The following is an 8,731-nucleotide window of genomic DNA, read 5'->3' as shown; positions in this document are numbered from 1 at the left end:
ACTCCGTCATTGTATTCAATGCTATACAAGGACGGAGGGGGATGGGTGGTCATGAATGACCGTTGAACTCACTAGAATAGGGACTTAAGACAATAGGTACAACCTTAACACAAAACTAGGATTCACACACAGACTACACGCCCACTGCATCAGTACACAGGGTGCATTGACTAATGATAAAATGCACCCGCCACCATTTAATGGCCCAGCACGTACTCTAATAAGGAACCGGACAAAAGAATACCGGTTCCGAGTACACAATTGCAATGCACACGGGGGAAGCTGAACAAAAGAATATCGGCCTCCCCCACCCAAACCCCCAATATTTGCTGCTGGTAATAACTTGGTACTTGGTGATGCCACGACCAGGAGCGGTCAGGCCCTTTATAAGGGCCCTATGGGCAACTTAGGGAGACACCACAGCATCGTAGAGGTCTAAAATTAAAGACAGGCTGCTCTGAATGTGCACGTAAAACCCTATGACCTGACCTAAGCAAACAAGGCACCGGCCTCGGTGTTGTCGTGGTTAATCCATCGGACATATGGCTGGTAGGTACAGGGTTCGCAGCCTGGTACCAGCTCCCACCCAGAGCGAGTTATAACGACTCAATGGGTAGGTGTAAGACCACTACACCCTCATCTCTCTCTCTCTCTCTCTCTCTCTCTCTCTCTCTCTCTCTCTCTCTCTCTCTCTCTCTCTCTCTCTCTCTCTCTCTCTATCTCTATCTCACTAACCACTAAGAACTAACAACTAACCCGCTGTCCTGGACAGACAGCCCAGATAGCTGAGGTGTGTGTCCAGGATAGCGTGCTTGAGCCTTAATTGGATATAACCACGAAAACAATCTAAAAGAAAGAAAAAACGAACAAGGTGGATTTCCGGATGGAGGGGGGATTGCTATGGACATCTTAATAATTCTGTAAAACTAATTATTGCCATTGGTGCAATCCGCCTTGTCTGTATTAAAAAAAAATCAAATAGATGGGAGTGTATCACATTATATGTCCATATGTTGTCCTGTTTGTGGAAAATTGCATATATATCTGTTATTATTTAGTAGTAATGGTCTCTCTCTCTCTCTCTCTCTCTCTCTCTCTCTCTCTCTCTCTCTCTCTCTCTCTCTCTCTCTCTCTCTCTCTGCCACACACACACACACACACATACACACAGACACACACACACACATACATACACACACATACATACATACATACATACATACATATATACATACATACATACATACATACACAAGGTGAAACATTTGATGTCGGTATCCAGCAGAAAGTTTCTGGCTAATAGATAAAAGAAGCAAAATATCATTATCTTCTTCTTCGTTTTCTTCTTCTTCATCGTCATCACCATCCAGTTCATTTTATTTTTGCATGTGTTTGTTTTCCTGGTCGGTGTTTTTTTTTTCTGGTGGTGGTTGTAATGGTGTGGTGTGGTGGTGATTGTTGTTGTAATGGTGGTGGTGGCGGTGGTGGTGGTGGTGTTTATTTTGGATCTATTTTGGGGTTTTTTTTTACAAGGTTGACGCTATCTGTGATTTAAATCAGTTTCACGGACGAATGTCTACGCAAGGAGATTATGCATTCGGGTCTACGCAATTACCGAGCCAATTTTTAGAGGTTTGCAGGAACACCCGTGTGTAAATATCCGAGCCAATTTTATGCCAGTTGCTTCAATGATTACAAATTTATTCTTGCATTGATTGCTGGCGCGCTGGGTACGCCAGTTTTGGTAAATAATGTACAAAGCCAGTCTTCATTACGAATCGTTCTCGTAAATTTGCACTGCGGTCCGAAACGCTGGCCGTTTATTCCACCATAGCCAGAGCAGCTAAACCGACAAATCACCGGTGCCACGTTTAATACCCTTAATTCTGACAAAATCGCAGACACAATTGCAAATGTTTACTGAAAAGTGCAATTGGCGTATGACCCAACCAGTCAAATTAAATAGCTTTACCCCCGAGGAACCACAGTCGCTATCAAAAAAGAATTTCCATCAGGATAAAGACGTAGAAAGGAGAGCAATTCCATTTTGTTATTTATAGCGTTCATCTTGGAAAGATTGATTTTTGTTAATGATTATAAACTCTTTGATTTGGAATCAGTCCAGCTATAGCGCCACAATTAGTCTATGTGCAGATAGTTTTAGCGTGATTAATGTTCGCGTAAACTTTATGGAAGGTCAAAAAGACCGTCAAATTGCTGGCGGAGATAGATCCCCTCTATAAATCTCGTCTCGGTTGGTATTTGATGTGTCGATAGCAGCCGTATTACTTGTGTCTTCGTGAGGAAATTCGGTAATTGTATCTTTCGTAACTGCAGACACTTCTATAACTCGTTTATCTACGTCTGTCATTGTAAACATTACGTAATATGTTACCCACTGAAGACCCCAACTTTCTGTGTGTCGTTCTGTCTGTCAGTCTCACTCGGTTTCTATCCTATATTTTTTCTTTCTCATTATCTCTTTCTGTGTGCCTCTCTCTCTCTTCTCTCTCTCTCTCTCTCTCTCTCTCTCTCTCTCTCTCTCTCTCTCTCTCTCTCTCTCTCTCTCTCTCTCTCTCTGTGCGTGTGTGTGTTTCTTTCTCTCTCCATTCTCTTTCTCTCTATCACAATGTCACTTCCTCCATCTCCCATACATTTTTCGTTCATTCTCTATTTCGTTTTCTCTCTTCTCTCTCTCTCTCTCTCTCTCTCTCTCTCTCTCTCTCTCCTCTCTCCTCTCTCCTCTCTCCTCTCCTCTCTCTCTCTCTCTCTCTCTCTCTCCCTCTCTCCCTCTCTCTCTCCTCTCTCTCCTCTCGTCTCTCTCTCTCTCTCTCTCTCTCTCTCTCTCTCTCTCTCTCTCTCTCTCTCTCTCTCTCTCTCTCTGTGTGTGTGTGTGTGTGTGTGTGTTTCTTTCTCTCTCCATTCCTTTCTCTCACTCGCATGTCTTTCGTTTGCCCTTTTCTACTTATCTCTCTGGGTATCTCTCTGGGTATTTTAAAAATACTTTGCGTGTAGTAAGTAGGTGAAATAGCCGTATGTTACACAAACACAACTTAAATTTTGCTGAGATATCATAAAACAAATAGTTTATTCATGTCTCTTCTTTTTGTTCTGCTGGTTAAATAAATATTTGGAGAAATGAAATGTATTATACATGTATTTTTATATAATATTTTTAGCAATTTAACAGATCAAATTCCGTGCCACACGCTTTTAATATACTGAACAGCAAATGAAACGCGAATATTTTTATGCATGTATGTATTGGTGCATATATATCTATATATTGTATGTATGTCGTGTTTGACTGTTACATACATAGATATTAACGCATTGGCGCAGGGGATAATTAAATCATTTCTGGCCTCACAAAGTATCTCATACCATTGCTGGCATTCGAACCTGTGGCAGACCGGCCTCGGTGGCGTCGTGGCAGGCCATCGGTCTACAGGCTGGTAGGTACTGGGTTCGGATCCCAGTCGAGGCATGGGATTTTTAATCCAGATACCGACTCCAAACCCTGAGTGAGTGCTCCGCAAGGCTCAATGGGTAGGTGTAAACCACTTGCACCAACCAGTGATCCATAACTGGTTCAACAAAGGCCATGGTTTGTGCTATCCTGCCTGTGGGAAGCGCAAATAAAAGATCGCTTGCTGCTAATCGGAAGAGTAGCCCATGTAATGGCGACAGCGGGTTTCCTCTAAAAATCTGTGTGGTCCTTAACCATATGTCTGACGCCATATAACCGTAAATAAAATGTGTTGAGTGCGTCGTTAAATAAAACGTTTTTTTCTTTCTTTCTTTCGAACCTGTGGCACTTATATGTATGTATTGATGTATGAATATCTATATATTGTATGCATGTCGAGGTTGACTGTTACATACACAGATATTAACGCACTGGCGCAGGTGATAATTAAATCCTTTCTAGCCTCACAAATTGTCCCATGCCGTTGCTGGGACTCGAACCTATGGCACCGAATCGCCTGCAAATTGCTGACTAACCACGATGCGTTCTGAGCTATCCAGACATCCATAAAAAGGATGCTGTTTAACTCCACCACATACATGGGGCCTACAATCCACGCGTTCGATCCCGCTTACATGATTGACACAGTGGGCAGACCTGGCACTATGTATGAATATATATTGTATGCATGTCGAGGTTTACTGTTACATACATAGATATTAACGCACTGGCGCAAGGGGAAATTAAATCTTTTCTGGCCTCACAAACTTATGTATGTATGTCTGTCTGTCTGTCTGTCTGTATGTATGTCTGTATGTATGTATGTATTGGTTTCATGATACTGTTAATTCGGTAAATAAACTGTCGAAATGGTTCTAAAATGTTCACAAGACATTGATAATTTTAAGAGATACAAAAACTAATGGGATTCAAACAGAATAATTTAAAATAAAATTTAACAAATTAAATATATATATGCATTTCTTCAGTGTATATTATGTTGAAATACATGAATATATCGTGCGTTATCCCGGGGGGGGGGGGGGGGGGGGGGGGGGGGGGGGGGGGGGGGGTGGGGGGGGGGGGGTGGGACATGTCCAGCTGATACACGTGCTATATATACTTTCAGCCAATTAGTTTAAATGTAAAATAGCTATTACTTTGGGGAATTAGTGTATGAATTTTATTCATGGATAACAAATAACTTGCTTGATGCCGTGTCTTCTTCTTTTTTTCTTTTCTTTTTTTTCTTTTTTTTTTCTATTTTTTGGGGGTGGGTGGGATGGTTGTTGTTATTGTTGGCTTGGGATGGGATTTTGTTGTTATCATGGTTGTTGTTTATTTTTGTTTTGTTTTTATTTTAGTTCTTGCTTTCTTTTGTTTTTGTTTTATTTTATTTTTAGGTCAGTTTGGTTTGGTTTCGTTGAGTTGAGTTGAGTTATCCTATGCTATCCTGTCCCGTCCTGTCTTGTCATATCTTATCTTATCTCAAACAAAATGGAAATGTTGCGTTAAAGTAACTCTTAAAGAAGTAAAGAAATACATTTCATCCTGGGGGATCGATCCCTGTCGGTGGGCCCATTTGGGCTATTTCTCGTTCAGCCAGTGCACCACGACTGGTATATCAAAGGCTGTGTTTTGTGCTATCCTGTTTGTGGGATGGTGCATATAAAAGAACCCTTTCTACTAATGAAAAATGTAGCGGATTTCCTCTCTAAACCTATATGTCAAAATTACCAAACGTTTGACACACAATAACCGATGATTAATAAATCAATGTGCTCTAGTGGTGTCGTTAAACAAAACAAACAAACATCCTGTGGGAGGATTACGGCCTATGATAGAAGGATTACGGCATATAATAGAATGTAGTAGATCAGATGTGGGGGAGGATTACGGCTTGTGACAGAAGATCCGTGGTAGGTCTACGTGTAGTAGATCAGATGGGGGGGGGGGGGGTTACGGCCTGTGATAGAAGATCCGTGATAGGCCTACGTGTAGTAGATCAGATGTGGGGGAGGATTACGGCCTGTGATAGAAGATCCGTGGTAGGCCTACGTGTAGTAGATCAGATGTGGGGGAGGATTACGGCCTGTGATAGAAGATCCGTGGTAGGCCTACGTGTAGTAGATCAGATGTGGGGGAGGATTACGGCCTGTGATAGAAGATCCGTGGTAGGCCTACGTGTAGTAGATCAGATGTGGGGCAGGATTACGGCCTGTGATAGAAGATCCGTGGTAGGCCTACGTGTAGTAGATCAGATGTCAACTTGCTCCTCAGTGCTATAACATTGTTAACATTAATTGTTTTATCCATGCATCCTTTTTACAAATGAATATTTTACCTTTGGTGAACAACATAAGTAGATATTTTTATGAAAAAATTCAAGGTCCTGTGTTGCATACTTGTTTCACGCAAATCCCCGTTCTTTCCGTTTAGTTTCGCAACTTTAAATTCTCCTGATGGCCCAAGGAGCCGAATTTAGCCCAGTGGGTAGAGTGTTCATCTGAGGTGCTTAGATCAAATGACCGAACCCCCTCCGTGGATCCATTCCTTGACTTGGTTTTTTCTTCGTCCTAGCCAGTACATCAAGACTGGTATATCAAATGTCGTGGTGTGTGATGTCCTGTCTGTAAAACAAACTGTTCCGCCAAGACTATATATGACAAAATTGCTAAATATTTTACATCCAATAGTCGATGATTAATTAAACGATTTGCTCTAATGGTGTCGTTCAACAAAACACACGTTAATCTTTGACCTGAGGAACCGTTAACCAGTCAGAAATTAGGAATTGTAAAGTAACTGAATCCAATGCAGGTTTGAAGTCAAAAGATACGTTATGCAAAAATTATTTACGTAACAGAATAATCGTTTATCTAAGTAAAAATCAATGAACCGTCTTTCGGTTACCTAATATTTTGAAAGATTGTCTTCTGAAAAAGTTGAACGTTTTCGTTAATCGCCCTATATTTATAATAAATCATATTTACGGCTTACGGCTTACGGCTAGCTGCTTAGTTCGTATCACGGTGCCGGATTTAACCCAGAGAGTGTATGCAACTTAGTACTAAATAAGCTTGCGTCAAACTTAATTCGATATGAGCCCGAAAATAGAAAACAATAAATCGGTTTTAATGTCAAATTCGTAGCTCTGTTAAGATCCGCTATTATGCCAAGAAAATTATTTTTAAAGAAAAAAAAATCGCGTCTAGACTGAATCAAAAATTTATTACCCGGTTTATCCGCTTTTATACAAAAGTCAAAGTATTATATCTTGGTTTAGTTGTGTATTATGCACCTTATAAATCTATAGCTACGTCTGGGTTGTTCAAAACATTCACTGATTGATTTGCGCGGTGGAGCCTTTAAAACTTGCTACAATACCGACATTTAAAGTAACGAAAACAAAGTCGCTTCATAACCGGTTCCCGTTGACATTGACATCTACCTTTATAAAAAGGTGCATATCTGACGGTATGCATTTCTCTGGAACACAAAACAGCATGTTAAGCGTAGTTTTCTATGTTTTAATTAATAAACCGGCCTCGGTGGTGCCGTGGTTAAGCCATCGGGCTAGTAGATACTAGATAACGACTCAAGGGGTAGGTGTAAGACCACTACACCAACTTCTCTTTCACTAACCACTAACAACAAACCACTAACCCACTATCATGGACAGACAGCCCGAATAGCTGAGGTGCGTGCCCAAGACAGCTTGCTTGAACCTTAACTGGATATATGCAGGAAAATAAGTTGAAATGAAATGGGTGTTGTAGGGGGTCATTTTGCAAACTGCAACGCATTAACCCTGAAATTTAATCAGGATTGGTAATTAATTAATTCATTAATCAATCGACGTTTATTCATTGAAGTTATTTATAAATCTAATATGAATTAATACATTTACTGCTGGCCTGGCTGACAACACTTATATTTGAAACATATATTTTTACTACGATGTGAAGAGACATGGATTGGGCTTTTGAATGTGGACCTAAGGTTCAACGATTCTGGTTTATCTGCAAAAACTGAATACCAAATTACTTTGGTATTCAGTTTGTATCATCTTAGGCTCAGAACTTTATTTTTATAAGCACAGCGATCATTAAATTAAAAAAGGTATAGTTTTCTTTTATTAAATGACACCACCAGGGCACATTGATTAATTAATCATCGGCTATTGGATGTCAAACATTTGGTAATTCGGACACGTAGTCATCAGAGGAAACCCACTACATTTTCCCTAATGCAGCAAGGGATCTTTCATATGCACATTCCCACAGACAGGAAAGCACATACCACTGGCCTTTGACCAGTTGTGGTGTACTGGTTGGAACGAGAAAAAACCCAATCAGTTGAATCCCTAAATACGTGATAACTATAAATGTAATCACTTTGTACACCTTCAACAGAAGCATGTACAATCTCTCGAACGCCAAGTCAAGCCGCCATCGTTTGCACCACCAACAGGAAGGAAAGAAATTTTTTATTTAACGACGCACTCAACACATTTTATAAACGGTTATATGGCGTTAGATATATGGATAAAGACCACACAGGTATTGCGAGAGGAAACCTGCTGTCGCCTCTTCATGGGCGACTCTTTTCGATTAACAGCAGGGGATCTTTTATATGCACCATCCCACAGACAGGGAAGTACATTCCACGGACTTTGATATGCCAGTCGTGCACCACCAACAGAGAACTGTAAGATCTTCTCAATTCAAGAAGTATCGATGTCCGCCATGAAATGGTTACATGCAGGATCCCCGAAACATTAGAATCACTGACATCCAAGTCACCGACTTTTGAACACAAGATCACCCAGTCAACAGAATCACTGGCTCGCTTGTGCTCGTGTTCAATCAACAGATGCATTATACAGTCAACCAAGTATTAAATCACTAGCGTCAACGGCATCATCTTTTGCACCATCAGCTGAGGCATATGATATCACCCAAGCATTGGACAGACCCATTGGAGTCAAAGGTACAATTGTATAAACATCAAACGATGCATGTACAATCACAGGCTTCAAAGTTAAAGTTTGTTTTGTTAACTAGATCACATTGATTTATTAATCATCATCTATTTGATGTTAAACATTTAGTGATTTTGATATATAGTCTTAGAGAGAAAACCCGCTACATTTTCCCATTAGTAGCAAGGAATATTTTACATGCACCATCCCTTGCTTCTAAGGTATCATTTTCTGCTCAGATGAATAATGAACACCCAAGCGTTAAAATCACTGGCGTC

The sequence above is a fragment of the Gigantopelta aegis genome, chromosome 8 (genome assembly GCF_016097555.1).
Source record: "Gigantopelta aegis isolate Gae_Host chromosome 8, Gae_host_genome, whole genome shotgun sequence".
Classification (NCBI taxonomy): domain Eukaryota; kingdom Metazoa; phylum Mollusca; class Gastropoda; order Neomphalida; family Peltospiridae; genus Gigantopelta; species Gigantopelta aegis.
This window is presented reverse-complemented; position numbering follows the sequence as displayed.